At 40.5% G+C, this 16424-nt stretch overlaps 1 protein-coding gene across 2 annotated transcripts in view; it reads right to left on the bottom strand.

Annotated features, from left to right (window-relative positions):
- Nucleotides 1–16424, bottom strand: part of MPP7 (MAGUK p55 scaffold protein 7) — a 372855-nt gene that overhangs the window by 264556 nt on the left and 91875 nt on the right. For both annotated transcript variants that reach the window (XM_083188909.1, XM_083188910.1), the window contains exon 2: nucleotides 13592–13670. The gene's annotated coding sequence lies outside the window, so the exon portion shown is untranslated. The remainder of the gene's footprint in view (nucleotides 1–13591; nucleotides 13671–16424) is intronic.

The following is a 16424-nucleotide window of genomic DNA, read 5'->3' as shown; positions in this document are numbered from 1 at the left end:
CTATATTTTGCAGTATTTCGGATCTGGAAAATCCATAACGTTATTTCTCCCCTGAAAGTTATATGGTGTTCTAACAATGAATGACATGAGCAGACAGAAAGCCCTGTAACTGTCTACAACAAACTAGCCATGCTCTACACATTACGGGATTTATGGTGTATGTATAGCATTTTATTAGCATTAAAGGATAAACAGTGAGAAAACGACTCTTTGGGCTAAACAGATATGATTTCTGAAAGCCAGGTTTTCAATATAAGCAGAGGCATATGAAGTAAATATGAACGCAATGTAGTCATATGCAAAGGCTGTGCGCCAGACAGATGGCAGTATCTGGAAGTGAGGAGATATCGGTTCTTCTAGGTCAGGTCTGGGATAAGAATGTATGTAAAGTACTTTGTACTTACCTGCGAAAGCGTTCCATTGCTATTTATTACACAGCACTGTACAGGGAATACGTAAACACCTACACCTGAGACATTTACCTTCTTTATCTCACACATAAAACTTATGGGTCCATTTTTTGAAAGAAGCCAATTAGCCTGCCAATGTGTTGTTAGACTGTGGGGCAAGAGTTCTCAAACCTGTTCCTCAGGACCCCACACAGTTCATGTTTTTCAGGTCGCCAGGCAGGTGCGCTGTGCATCACTAAAGGTGCCCATACACGCTGCGATGATTGCACGCGGTTTGGTCCCAATCGCAGTACATGCGATTTGCGTGCAAAGTGATCGGAACCTAGTTCAAAAAGAATGTGCAGCACATACTTTTTGATCTGTGCGATGGGATGTGCGTGGGAACGTGCATCACATCGCACCCGCAAATCGCAGTGTGTATGGGCAACTTGACTAACATATTTTAACATATCTACAGGTGACTTGAAAAATATGTGGAGTCCAGAGGACCAAGTTTGAGAACCTGTGTACTAAGCCTTGGAGAGTAAGTGGAGAGAGATCAGCTAACAACCAATTAGCTTCTAATCATTTTCAAACACAGCCTGTAATGCTGGGTACACACCAGGTAACACTCAATTCATGTGGTATTTTATCTCTCTCCAAGGCTTAGTACATCTCCCCTTATAAGAGGAAAATAAAGCATCCAGAGGAACCCCACGTAAACATGGGGAGAACATAAAAACTCCATTAATTTAGGACTCATGACCTAGCAATGTGCCACCATGTCCATGTTATTTATATTGTTGCAGTAAAGATTTAATGCACCTTTTGCACACAATGAACTAATGATAAACAGGAAAATACAGTCCAATGCTATCCGGAGGTGCCAGTGGTAAGTCTCAGATTCCATACAGAATTCATTGGCTGATTCCTTAAGTCCCATATATACTAGATGGGATAGTAAAAAATATCACTCAGAAGGGTCCATCTGAGCGATATCTTTTACTATCTTGTCTAGTGTGTAAATACAATATTGTTAACGACTCCCTCCCTTGTCCTGAATGTACAGATGAGGGAGGCGTTCCTTAACAACAGCCATTCTGCAGCATGCCCTCCCCCTTCGTCCGTATCGACAAGTGTATATATACCCATGCCAATCCTAGCAACCTGCCGCCACCAATATCAGTGTTGGCAGGGATCTACTAGTTTTTATGTATTGTATCCAAGATTTTTTGTTTCAGTGTGTCCGTTTATTTTTTAGTAAAATAAAAAAAATTCTACTAGTGTATTAAATTTGTCACTAATAAAAAACGTTTTAAACAAATAGTTTTTGTTTTATATACAAACATATTTGTCCCTGCTGTTGTCACCTTCCCAGCAACCATCAATTGAGAGATCTCCTCATGGGTCGAATGCTTATTGGCCCTTAAGCTGGCCATACACGCTGCGATACGTGCGTGCGTGCGTTCCGTGCTTAACAAGCACGGATCACATTGCATTGCCTGTGCATGCAATGTGATGCAATGTGATGAAAACAAAGTACAAAAAGTATGTGCAAGCACATACTTTTTGTACTGTGCGATGAGGTGCCGTAGGAGCGCGCACCTCAAAGCACATAACGCACAGCCCGCATCGCAGCGTGTATGGGCTGCTTAATTCAGATCTGATCGCAGAACAAATTTGTTCTCAAAATGGGCAAAACCATGTGCACTGCAGGGGGGCAGATGTAACATGTGCAAAGAGAGTTAGATTTGTTTGAGTTATTCTGTTTCTGTGCAGGGTAAATACTGGCTGCATTATTTTTACACTGTAATGTAGATTTCAGTTTCAACACACCCCACCCAAATTTAACTCTCTCTGCACCTGTTACATCTGCCCCACCTGCAGTGCACATGGTTTTGCCCATTTTGAGAGCAAATTTGTACTGCAATCAGATCTGAATAAGGGCCATTGTGTATACAATTTCAACAGACATTTGCATATAAAAAGTACATAAACCTACTCCACCTAAATAAGAGTGGAGTATCAGTTTTTAAGGAACTTTAGTACAAATTATAATTGTATCTCATCATATAAATGAAACATTTGTGTTCGTAATACGACTTGGCACCCTCAGCTAGACTTGTATGATGCAAAAATATGTTGATTCTGCAAATTCTATACAAATGTTTATAAAATATAAGTTGAAGTATACTTTAAAAGTATTCTTCATGAGTCTTGATGACAGATACCTGTAAAAACTATAGCTATTTAATTACGGACGAGTTTTACAACAGAAAATATATCAGGCTTGGCGGACTAAAAAAAAAACAACCCACTAGTATATTAATTGGCATCAGATTAAATAATCTGTGTTCACATGTATATGCCTTACAACGTTTAATTATAGGAAAAACATAAATAAATAAAAAATAAAAGCAATTTAGACCAATATTATACTTTTGAGTGTCAATGTTGCCGTGAGCGATCCTCAAAATATCCACTAAAAATGCCAGTGTTGCTCAGAGCGACTGTTTGCTTTTTTTTTTTTTTTTATAAATAAATCCAAATACAACCTGTTGAGTTGAGTTAAATAAATAAGTTTGGTAAAATAATGCACCCAAAAAAGAAGAGTCGAATTTTTAGCAGATATTGTCTGGAACTACTGTTATAGGAGCTACGCACATAGCGATGTGTTTAGGGCGACCTAGCTGTGCTAGGTCAGGCAGTGCTGCGCCTCTGTTGCTCAGCTCACAGTGCTGACAGCCCACACACAGCGCGAGCCATCAGCTCTGTGTCCTTGAGCGAGCTGACAGCAAACACTGGCGACCAGAGAGATTGATGGACACTGTCCATCAATATTGGCCAATGATAGTGACATGCGAGGACGCACACTGCTGTCACCATAGTCACACACTGCTGTCACCTACACACACCGATGCAGGGGCATTTTCTAAGCAACTTTGCCAAACTAAGCAAAGTAGCTTAGAAAATGCCTTAATATCGGCATGTGTGTGTAGGCCCTATTAGTATGCTCATGTATCCACGAGTAATCCGTCATAAACTGAATTATCGACTAATTGTCTGATACCTCTATGATAGGGATGAAACCATTCTTATGAATAGTAGTTCAGCCTACGAAATAGCTATCATCTGCAACCTTGGCATGGAATATTAATTGTATCCAATCACAGGAACATTTTCAATAGCTAAACCATTTCTATATATGAGGGAAAAGTAATGAGACTGCGTCTGTCTCATTGGTAGACATAGCAACGCTGTTCTGGTTATTGTAAAACAAATACATCAATGTGTCTGACTGCCGTGGTCTTCTTTGTTTGAGTGGAAGATCGTCAATACTGGACTTTTCATCATGGCAGATATATATACACCTGTCTGTGTAGGACATGCTGTTAAAAAGCAGCCATGGCTTTTCTAATTTTGCAGCCTCTGAAGCGAAAAAGTGCTACTCCCATCAGACGTCTGACGCGCTGATCACCTCGCACTGTACAGCGTATATGGTGGTATGGCTCGCAGACATTGTCTAGGCCGCAACAGAAGGCTAGCATGCACAAGGTCGACATGGAACGTTTAACTCTTTTTGGCGTCATTATTGACACCTGAACACATGGACCCCTCAATTACCACGTACCCTCATATGGCTAACTTACTTTACTTTTACTTTGCAAAGTGGCGGGGCAAAGAGCATAGCTCCACCCCCGACTCCATGTTTTGATTGGCCCACAGGCCAATCAGTCAAACACAGTGGATGACCATGGATAAGTAAAAATATGGATAGTCATCCATTGCATAGTTTATCACCATCGATGGCCAGTTGCACTATTGCCATCGATGGCAATGGCAACGATGGCCATCCCTAGCTACCCTCACCATTCCTCGTCCCAATGTACCATTTCCAATCAATCAGAGTCCAAGTGCATGGTAAAGTATGAAAAAGTCCAAAAAATTCAGAAAAAAACTTGAAAAATGCAGGTCTATAATTTTATGTGAAAACATGGACATTATCCACATCTCAAAATAGCCATAGCATAGACCAGGTGGTAGGCAACACCTGCTGCTGAGAAAATACACATTCCATCATGGAATCAGTTGTGATGTGAAGGCATGCTGGGATGTATAGTTCCAGAGCAGATGGTGTGCTCAATGGTGCCTAACTTAAGTTAGCTAATAAAAAGCTTCCCTTATTTTAATAAAATGTCCATGTTTATTCCATAGACCTTACATCTCAGAACAGTATGATTTTTACCAAAAACAGAACGAGAAATACAAAGAATATTAAATTAGGTTGATAAAACGTAACAGGGAGTATCCAGCAGAGGGCGCCGTGTGCCTGCTTTAAATTGTACTCTCTCAATGACGGTTCTAGCAAAAAATGAAGATTAATTGTAATCATGTGAATAGTAGTTCTCCGTGTTCATTTCCATCAGACTATGTCCTTGCTACAGTAAAGAAGCATAACTGAGAAATACTGTAAATACATAGAACAAGACACTTGATTAATATTTAGCTTCTACTAGATCTGTTATGCTGGGAAAGATGAGCTGCTGATCTGATTAGGGTTTCACAACCACATACCTTACATTTCATCATGCCAAACAGAGCTGGGAATAAGAACACTGATCTCTATGTAAACACATACAGTAGAGCTTCCTATTGTGCTATGCAGGCAGTCAGCACAACACACCTGGCACTAAAAATAGTAATCCATGATTCCTGGGAGATCAAGAGAAAAAAAAACACTAAGCAATTGAAAAGGACCTTGCCCCATTTTATTCTTCCTCAAGCTGTAATTGGGATCATTGACTCCCTTATTGTTCCAGTAAGTCTAGTCTCATGTATTTATAAAAAAAAAAAAAAAAGGTCACTATGTTTATTCACACGGCTGTTTTTACACTTCATATATTTTCAGCTGTTATGATGGGAATAGGGTCACTGGTTCGACAAGGGGAAGGTGGACAAGCATTAGGACAACAGGGTCATTAGGCCGACACAAGCATTAGGTCGACATGGGGAAGATCGACAGTCAAATAGTCGACATGGTGTTTAAAAAAAATTTGAGTCGACATGTGTCTACAGGTGGTATTTCATGCCCAACCATCCACTAGGGCGTGGTAAGAGAATAAAATAGTGTGCAGAACGTAGCCAGGCACCGTGCCCGGAGCTTGTCGAGTGCAGCAAGGTGACGCAGTGGACTTTTTTTAGTGTCCATGTCGACTGTGACAACATCTGGGTCAAAAAAAGTGAAATTAAAAACCTTTTCCCTGTTAACCTAACCCCATGTTGACCTTCAGTCATGTCGACCGAATGCTGGTCTATGCTATGATCCATACCCATTATGATGGTGGGAATGTTCGCACATCCTGCTTATGAAGCAAAAGTCTACTGATTAATATTATCAATATCTTTGTTTTAAAGTGTAAAGCAGCAATTATATTTTTTTTAAAAATGTCATAAGTTAAACATGCATCTATAATGCACAGTCATTTCTCTTTGCCATCTTCTAGAAATCATTACGTCCCTATCTAAAATCACTCTAGAGAGGCATGGTTAAAAGTCACACGCACAGGTACACCACTCTCAGCACTTCATGTTAAGGCAGAGGGGAAGGATCTTCGTTTAAACAAAGCAAAGAGGTCAGAGGAGCATTCAAGAGCCTCTCTGCTCAATACATAATGTGCCATTGTAACTGAAGATACACTTGTTATATTGAGATGCGGTCAAAATAGGCTGTAAGGTTAAGGCGGTTAGGATGCGAGAGGTATAGGTTAGGGGTAGGATTAAGGGGTACGGACAAAAAGCTGGGATGTAAAATAATAACATTAAACTAAATTTAAAAAAATGTCTTCTAGAAAGACAGTATCTAAATCTTAAATTATTTGGACACCATATAGTTATGAGGTGATCAGTGAAGAAAAATCGTTCGTTCACATAGCATAGCGCATATGCCCATTCCGTGGCCTGTAAGACATTCTCTTTCGTCCATACCTGCAACTCAATCTGAGGATACCGTCAACGACAGCATACTCCTGGTTGTGGCCACTGACCATATATTTTGTAAGATTGCACAGTGTGTACACACAGTATTTGTCCAGGAATTCAAGGGAATTTGTTGACGACATACTGTATTATCATTTACACATCGCATAGTGCGAACCCAGCTTAAGATAAAGATTGATGAATATTATGGACGGACAGCAACTCTATGAAGAATGCTACAACTATGAAGGGCAGACACAAGGACAGCAAGGGATGATTAATTAGAAATACCCATTTTAGACTAGATTTACGGTTCCGTGCATTAGTAACAAGCTGCTGTGACATAGAGGAACTTGTGTTTGTATAGATCTATAAATAATTGTGTGCACCAAAGCCTAGAACATGCATTAATGCTTCAGATGATTTATTTCAATGTTCACGATCTCTCCAGCGCGGAAGCCACAGATTCCAAGCACGGAAGGAACAACGTTCTCAGACTTATATACGTCCAACTCCAGGAGCATATCATTTGTTAAAGGTCACACATCTTGTTATATTCAGAAATTAACATACACTACTGGAAGAACGCAGAATGTCAAGTGAATGTTCTATCTTTATTTATCATAACCAATTCAAGTTAGTGAATTTTGGAGTGTAACAAGAACCTTAGCTCACGTTTATAAATTAATTCTTCATCTCTAAGTTGTTACTGCAGCAAGATCTGCAGCGTAAAGGAACCCAAACTCCGTCATATACTTAATGTGCCCATATACTTGTCAGATTTAGGCCGATTTCTCCCAATATCATACCACATTGGATGTATTGATGACCCCCAGGATCCGATATGCGGTCCCGTGCGCAACCGACCTGAAGGTGAAGAACCCAGGAGGCTCAGGGATGGTCAGATAGTGATACACTGCTGTAATCTATCGCAGTACTGTATGGCTACCTTTAAAACAAGGCTAGAACCAAATACCCTGTACTATTGAAGGACTCTGCTGCTTCCATGGTATATCTATTTGGGTGTGGTACAGGGGTCCGACAGTCAGGATCCCGACAGTCATTAGCCCGACATCGGGATTCCAACTGGCCAGACCCAGACAGCATGGTGAGCGCAACAAAGTCCCTTGCAGGCTCGCTGCGCTTGGCACGCTGCAGGCACGGTGGCTCGGGAATGACAGCATTGAATAGGAGCCCACCTCTATTTCCCCCATCGGACATACTGTAGCAACGGGGATTGAAAATCCCCAATAGTGATATCTTAAACAAAATCATCCATTTCCCCCTTTCTGATTGACATCATTTAAAAATATCACTTTGTGTTTGCTAAATATCATCACAAATGCAAACTCCCGTGGGTCGTTAATGGTGCCCTCCATCATACTGCATGTGCAGGCAGCGATTACCATAATTAACGAGGGCCATGTTGCCCCCACTCTCCCCGCCATTGCTAGATCCCACCAGCATTGGCAAGTGTGCATGATGCCGATATCACCGGGCACATACATCGAATAGTGTGTACCTGTGTTTAGAACAGTTAATATATGTAATCATTGTAATTGTAATGAATGTAATCAGAATACAGACAGTGGGATCCTGTCGCGCACAATCCAGACTAGGGGTGGGGTGTAAGGATTAGGTTGCAGGATAAGGTTAGGGATAGGGTGAAAATATTATAGATTATATAGCATAAATGTGCTGGTGGTGTGACGCTCAGGTGTCACAAGATGGATTATATAGCATAAATGTGCCGATGGTGTGACGCTCAGGTGTCACAAGGTGGATTATATAGCATAAATGTGCTGATTGTTTGTAGCTGAGGTGTCACCATTTTGACCTTTTAAATTAAAATGTGCCCTCACGAATGAAAAATGTGCCCTCGCGATTGAAAAATGTGCCCTTCCCGTGGTCAGCACCCTGCCCTAAAAAATTTCTAGAGTGAACACTAAGTTACATTATGGGTCCAGGTCCAGGAAAACCTGCACAACATTCTCTACTCTCGCAATTATATTAAAATATATTTTGAAAGTCCAGCAGATCTCGTTAGCAAATTGCTCTTGCCAAAACACATTTAGTTCCAGTGAATACGCCGTCTTTCATCAATGCTACTTGCTTAGCTTTCAGGGTTTCAAAGAAATTGAGCAGTTAATTAGACAGCAGCATAAAATATTATCACAGCTACTGTACTAGAGTGCCAGGCGCTGTAACGGCTGTACTTGGCACAGACAGCAAACACATGGAAACACACTAAGGAAAAGCCACGCTCTGAAAATACTTGCGTCTATATGCTTATATTTTGATAAAGAGCATTGACATTTTAGTAGATAGATTGAAAGGAAAAAATCCACCTTCATACAACTTTTATTAACTGTTATCTGGACATCCTCCTGCAACTTTTACTATGTACATCACTTGAATCGACCAATCCATGTGTTTTCGAAATTGCAACTTTTCAAAAAATAAAAAGCGAAACTGTATTGGTCAAAAAAATCTAACTTAATTGAATACTACCCCCCCCCCCCTCCCTTTTTTATCTTGTGGCTCTGTGCTTTACAGTGTTGTCACTTGTTATTAATACACGCTGATAAGAAACCTGTTAGACTTAGTACCTGTATAACAAATAAAGAGATCTCAGAATAAATATGTCCGTGCACCAAAAAAAGGAAAATGGTTGCCTCATGAAATCCGGGCACTAATATCGTGCAGCAGCAAGCTGCTAAGTCAGCATGTGTGTTCTTTACGTGACTTCTCATCTGCAGTAGGATGAAGGATGTTTTCCTGAGTGCCTCCTACAATGTAGACTGTTCGCCACAATGCCACTGTGTCACTACTGCTAGTGCTGTATCCAGTTTGCCCTCGAGTTATTCTACAGCTCAATAAACCAATCTCTGTTTAGGTTATCTGCCATGTGACCTCCTTCACACAAGACCGACACAAATAACCACCATAGAATCTGCCACTGATAAACTCATGGCTACAGAAGAAATGAGGATGCAAGAAAAAAAACAAATGTCATTCATTTGCAAGATTTAGGTTTGACAAAATATGGGCACAATACAAAGTTGATCGTTGTGCAAATTCGCAATCCTATTATCAAATGACTGTGCATGCGGACAGATAGCAGCACACAGACGCAAGCCAAATAACACGGCAGAAATAGCAAAAACATCCCCTCACAATTTGTGTCAGGAAAAACGCAGGCATTTTAAGGGAGGGTGTATGATGTCTAAAAATGTACCCTATAAAGTCTGCAGCATAGGATTGCATAGTAGTGGGTTTTTTTTTTCTCTTGTCCAGCAGTTGGGGTGCTTTGGGGGACTTGCAGGGGTGCCCTGAATTGGTGGTCCATGACCAATTAAAAATGATTTATGACCAATGTAATAGGCAAATTGTGGACAAACAAAAGTGAACCCTGACCACTACCTGACTTAACTGAAATTAAGGATGAGATGTAAACACAATTTACTTCATTTAATATTATTTTCCTGATTATATTAATGAGAAAGTTTTGCCTAGGGGTGCTGTGAAAAAAAAATCCTGATGCTCAGGGGCACAGTGGGGGCCACTGCTCTGGTCAATGAGTCACAAGTTGGGGCAGACAGATATGTAGACAGATATGACAATATGATATTAGGTAGGGAATGGCATTCATCGATTATGGGGCACCAAATTGAAAGATATCCTGCCTCTCCTCCCTCCCAACTGAAAAGGTTGTGGTGCCACTGCCTCCGAAAATTAGAAACCGGTTGTGCAGCAGCGCTGTGGTAGATCACGTACACCGTGCCACTTGAATGTTGGTCCACAATTACTTAATATTTGTTGGTAGTGGAACCCTGACACTAATGGCACTTTGAACTGAACCATACATGTGTTCTATTAGGTATAAAATCTGGCAAATAGAACAACTCCGTAGAACACTCCTCTAACCATAATCTGGTGACTATAGACCTGTGCGGTGGTGTGTAGTCATTCTGTAAAAGCCCATTCCAATCTAAGCGAATACAGACTGAAATGCCAAGGCTGATTTGTCCAGTCCTGGGTGCAAATAACCTAAAAGTACCACAGGTCAGTGCTGTCTGCACATCCGCTACCCTGGACTGCGCCTTGCCACAAGGGGTTTTCTTGACTTATTAACACATTTCCAGTCATTGTGCTTCCAGTAGAATTGTTCATGAACCCAGAAGATGCCAGAAAAAAAATCACTGGTCCATTAAATGTCAAACACTCATTAATACTTATTTAGCTTAAAAATGTCTGCCTCTACTGAATGCAGGTTACTCAATCAATAATCTATCAATCTTTTTTCTCAGAAATCCACGTGCATTTGTACTTCCATGCAAATGCACTTCCCCTGCAATATGGAAAAAATGCAAATCTAGGCCTCGGGCTGGAATCTGCTCTCATATAACCCCTCCAACACCTTGGTGCATCAGACACGGCTGTGCCGCTGGGTACGCTTTGAACAAACTGTGAAAACAAATTATTTTATGCTCAAAAAGCTGTAGTCATAATACAGGGACATTACAATCTGTATTGCAGAATGTGTCATTTCTATTGTGAACGCCAAAGCACATAGCCTGAGAGCAAATGGGCAGAGAGGTCTTTCATGTCCAATAAATAAGCCACATTAATTACACGGGCCATCGGTCATACGAGCAATGGGCTTACAGGCGATACCAGAAAATATGCTGCTCTTCTCTTCTCACTATCATATGTTTAAAACGAACTACAAAAAGCTTAGCAAGTTTTTTCTAATGACTGGAAAATATTTAATACCATGTTCAAACATAATTTTACTAGTGATTTGGACTTCCTCCTCCTGTTAGTTCTATTGCCCATCCACATAGGTTCAGTAGCATTGCACACAGAACCGAGATTTATCCCCTGTTACATGTTTGGTGGAACACACACTGGTAATTACCTCACCCATTCATCGCATCCTGTATAGTAGTAAGAGTCCTCTTATAAGGACAGCACGGCTACAACCACTGACATACTGCTGCCTCAGACAACTGGCACAAGCCCAGAGTTGCCCCAGAGATGATAACTCTGGACATCTGGAGGGGCTATTATTAAACCGTTATTTTGAGACGGTGCTACGGAGCTTTATGAGTGTGCTTAAGAAAACATATGGCAGCATTTAAAAAAAAAAAAAGTGAATCCTACATTCACACTGGAGAGAAGACATTTGCCAACACTTGAGGATGGATGGAAATAGTGACCAGGACACGGCACTATGTTGCTGCCAGCTGAAGTCGGTCATCTTAAGGTGTGGAAACACTTTCCAGGATCCCAGGGGTATAATGCCTGCTAACATGCAGACGGTCAACATTTACTCCTACTCGGTCAGAGGCTGGGATGGAGGAAATGACAATCATCTGTGCCCATATTTCAATAAACTTTATTGAGTGTTATTATTTTTTTCCCCTCAACCAGATAGATCAAAGAACAGACAAAATATTACAGTAATAAAGATTTCAAACGGTGCAAATAGATATTTCTGTGTCTTGGACTTGGCGAGTTTGAGTCTCCGCAAGTAAATGTCATTGCGCTAGTCACTCAGAAAATACGGTTATATCCCGCCACATTGCATTGTTAGCTGCACCTAAGATCTCTGTGTACAAACTGAAAAGTATGTATAAAAGGCTACTGTTGCTACTAACCTCTAGGACAGGCATGTCCAAACTACGGCCCTTCAGCTGTTGTGAAACTACAAGTCCCATCATGCATTGACACAATTTTGCTATTCGGGAATGCCAAAACTATGGCAAGGCATGCTGGAATGTGTAGTTTCACAACAGCTGGAAGGCCACAGTTTGGACATGCTTGCTCTAGGAGGCTATTCAAGTGTTCAAGTGCACTGGTGGCCACTAGATGGTGCCCAACAGAGCAGTTCAAGTGTTGCTCCACTCTGCAGCACACAGCCACCAGCACTGACTTTACGGTTATGTTGTTCTGTCATTTTCATAAGCTGGTAAGTAAAGTATCCCTTATCCAAAATGCACGGGAACACAAGCATTTTGGATGAGGGTTTATTTTATATTTATACTCACCTGGTACCCCGACATCCACAGCAGCCTACGGATTAGTCTTCAGTAGCTTTCCAGGTCCCAAGGATGCATTGCACTTGTGCGTGGGTGTGCCGGTGATGTCACCAATACACATGCGCAATGTAGCCTTGGGACTGTGGTTGCAGCTCAAAACGAATCCGATGTCCACCATGGACACCATGGGACGAGGGGAGTATTAAAAAAGGTGCAGGGGGGACCTGAAATATTCTGAAAACCTACGGTTTTCAGAATACTTCAGTTTTGGGATATCCGGATAAGGGATACTCAATCTGTAGTAGGCTACAATAGCAGAAGGTTACGGTAGGAGAGGGTTAGGGTTATATGATATTAATGCTGCAGAAAATGCCACACCAAGAGCTTGACGTCATCAGGACATCACCTTTGGAGTGTCGTTGAACCAGGAAAATCCCAATTAAACCATCTGGGATGTTTGGTCATCATTTCATTAGTGTCGACATGACAGATGTCTACAGGGTCAAGAACGGCATGCTGCGTGTAAGAATTACCACCAGGTCATTAATATGAATATCAGCAAATGATGCCAGATATAAAATGTTTCTTGCAATTTTGCATTTATCGCAATACAGGTGAGGGAATTTCACATAACAGGATTCATTTCTACCCCTGCGATTATAAATCCATGGTGTAAGCTTTAAACCCTAAGAGAGCAGCTGAAAGTCACTTGCTTAAATTACTTAAATTGGATGGTTATGGTCATATGTTGGAGAACCTAAAGTCATAATGAACGGCCAGCATATGCCAAATCAGACATTACTAATACAGCTGCTTGCTTTTGGAATTTAATTAAGGACATTACTCAGAGGATATTGGAAAACATTTCCAGAACCCATCTTCGAATGATGAATTTGTTTGCTTGCTCGTGCCCTCCTGTAATTTGTATTCATCAGGGACTTGTGCTGTACACAAATATATTTATATAACTAGGTATTATTTAGCCAGACAAACAAAATAATTGTTTAAAAGAACGCTTAAGCGAATGTGCACAATAGATGAAAAATCTATCTGAAAATAAGAAACCGCTCTATAAACATTCGCCCACTTTGATCCCCAACGCCCCTCTGACAAATTACAGACAATGAAAACATAATTGGTGAAATATTTACTAAGAGATGAAAAATAATATGTGCACGTTACCTTGGTCTGTTTATAATGAAGCAGGTGAACCCTGATGTGGAAGGACTACGAGAAATCTCCAGACATTGTGAATATCAACCTAGAACCAAACAAAATAATTTATTAAGACCACAAGAAATGTCCAAGTATACTTATAACTAGCAATGTTACCTACATCTTATAGAGCATACACACGGTCCGATGAAATCTAACGTATTTGCGCCGCACAGTGGCATCGAAATATAATAGAAAAAAAGACTGTGCAGGCAAGACTGTACTATATAGTCTAAAGGTGCACAGTACACAGTTCAATTCCATTTTTTATTCGATTTCTATTAGATATGGACTATTCGACCTGCTCTGAAGTTTTTCTACACCTTTTCGATTACCACTATTTTCTATTAGATTTTCCATTCGATGTGCATTCGATTTACTATTAGATTTGCTATTTGATTTGCTATTACATCAACAATGGCTTAAGGCAGGAGATGGACAACAAATCAAATGTTGCAGTAAACACATTAGATTTGCACTATCTACATTAGATTTCCACCATATAGTCTTGGCTGCCAATACTATTTTTCTATTCGATTTAAACTACATGGAAGCGCAAATCTGCATTGAATGTAGAAAAGCCCTTCAATGCCCATTCGATTTTCTATTCAATTTTGGTTCTATAAGCAAAATCAAAAAGAAAAATAGGGCATATCTCACCGTGTGTATGCTCTATAAATCGGGATCGAATAGAAAGTACATTGCACCGTGTGTACACTAATTCAAATAGATTTGTTTAATAAACGAATGTGACATTACGCAATAAAATCTCATTACTCACAATACCAAGAACACATGTTAGAGTATTATTTTCTTCTTACATGGCACAAACTCTGTGCAGCATTTTATTTCCCTGCAGGCAATACAATTTCTTTAATTCCTACAAATTGCCATCTAGGCCCATGTATTGGGATTCACAAAATGCATTTACACTAAACCAGCCGTCACGCTGTAGCCGCAAGTGCTGAGAATGAAGGTGAATGTTGTGTAGCCTGAATTCCAAGCTATAGTACAGACACAGAAAAACATAGGAACAAAGGATTTTACAGAATATAAGAAACACTTAAGAAACTCAACTTAAAATATGAAACTAATGTAATCTATAGACTCGTTATATGCAAAGTGAGATATTTCAAGCCTTTATTTGTTATCATTTTGATGATTATGTCTTACATCTTATGAAAACCTCAAATCTACAATCTCAGAAAATTTGAATATTTCATGAAATCAATAAAAAGCGGATTTTAAATACGGAAATGTCAGCCCTCTGAAAATTATAATCATGCATATGTACTCCGTATTTTTGCATACATGCATATGTACTTTGGCTTTTTGGTTTGGGCCCCTTTTGCATGAATTACTGCCTCAATGCAGCGTGGCATGGATGCTATCTGCATTGAGGCACTGCTGAGGTGTTATGGAACAGCAGGATGCTTCAACAGCGGCCTTCAGCTCTTATGCATTGTTCGGCTTTCTCTTTGCAATGCCCCATAGATTCTCTATGAGGTCCAGGTCAGTTGAGTTTGCTGGCCAATTCAGCACAGTAATCCCACGGTCATTGAAACAGGTTTTGGTACTTTTGGCAGCGTGGGCAGGTGCCAAGTCCTGCTGGAAAATTAAGTCAGCATCTGCATAAAGCTTGTCTGCTGAAGGAAGCATGAAGTGCTCCAAAATGTCCTGATAGATGGCTGCGCAGTGGACCAACACCAGCAGGTGACATAGCACCCCAAACCAACACAGACTGTGGAAACTTCACACTGGACTTCAATACAGCGCTTTGAGAACAACTTCTTTTGCAATTTCCTTTTGAGGCTTGTGGAGGGTGTCAAAGATGGTTTTCTGCACAACTGTCAGGTCAGCAGTCTCCCCTATGATTGTGAATTCTACTGAACCAGACTGAGAGACCATTTAAAGACTCAGGGACCCATTGCAGGTGTTTTGGATTACTTAGCTGATTAGAGTGCGACCATTTGAGCCTACAATATTGAACCTTTTTCACAATAGTCTCATATTATGAGATTTTGGATTTGGGGTTTTCATAAACTATAAGCCATAATCATCAGAATTATTACAAATAACGGCTTGAAATATCTCACTTTGCATGGAATGAGTCTATATAATATATTAGATTCACCTTTTAAGTTGAATTACTGGAATCAATGAACTTTTGCACAATATTCTAACTTTTTGCATTTCCCCTGTACATACCAGGGTTAACCCTTTGTAGGGAGCCAATATACGTACCAGTATATTTTTGGTTTGAGGGAGGAAACCAACTCAAACACTTGGGAGAATGTACTAATGCCATACTGAGGCACAGTGGGGGCCGAACCTATGATTTCAGTACTGTTTGGCTGCAATGCTTACCATTACACAATCACAATACATGGGTAATTAACATACCAAAAGAAGCACAACTCCTACATAGCTCTTATGAAGCTGGAAATGTGGTGATAGGGTTAGATATTTAGTTAGTGCCTTTGTGATGTTACTGACCATTACCGGCTGAAGCGGAGGTGAAGGTAAGTCAGCTCTGTGGATGGATCTGGCACGTTTTTGCACTGTGTTTGCTCTGGAGCTCATGGATACCACTTTCACATCGCAAACATGAGTCCAACCCAGGATTATGAAACCGGGGTCAGACCCTTTCACACTGAACCTGTGTCACCCATGTAAACACTATGGATGCAATTTAAAAGGATTTTTTCTGTCTCGCAAAGATGTCAAAGTGTCAAAAGGAAACAAAAGATAGAGGGTTGGTGAATGCTCACATCATTTCACCAATTATCTGGGTGATATT

This window comes from Crinia signifera, chromosome 5 (assembly GCF_055691185.1).
Source record: "Crinia signifera chromosome 5, ASM5569118v1, whole genome shotgun sequence".
Lineage (NCBI taxonomy): Eukaryota > Metazoa > Chordata > Amphibia > Anura > Myobatrachidae > Crinia > Crinia signifera.
The sequence above is the reverse complement of the archived record's forward strand: the minus strand, read 5'-3'. Positions and strand labels throughout refer to the sequence as shown.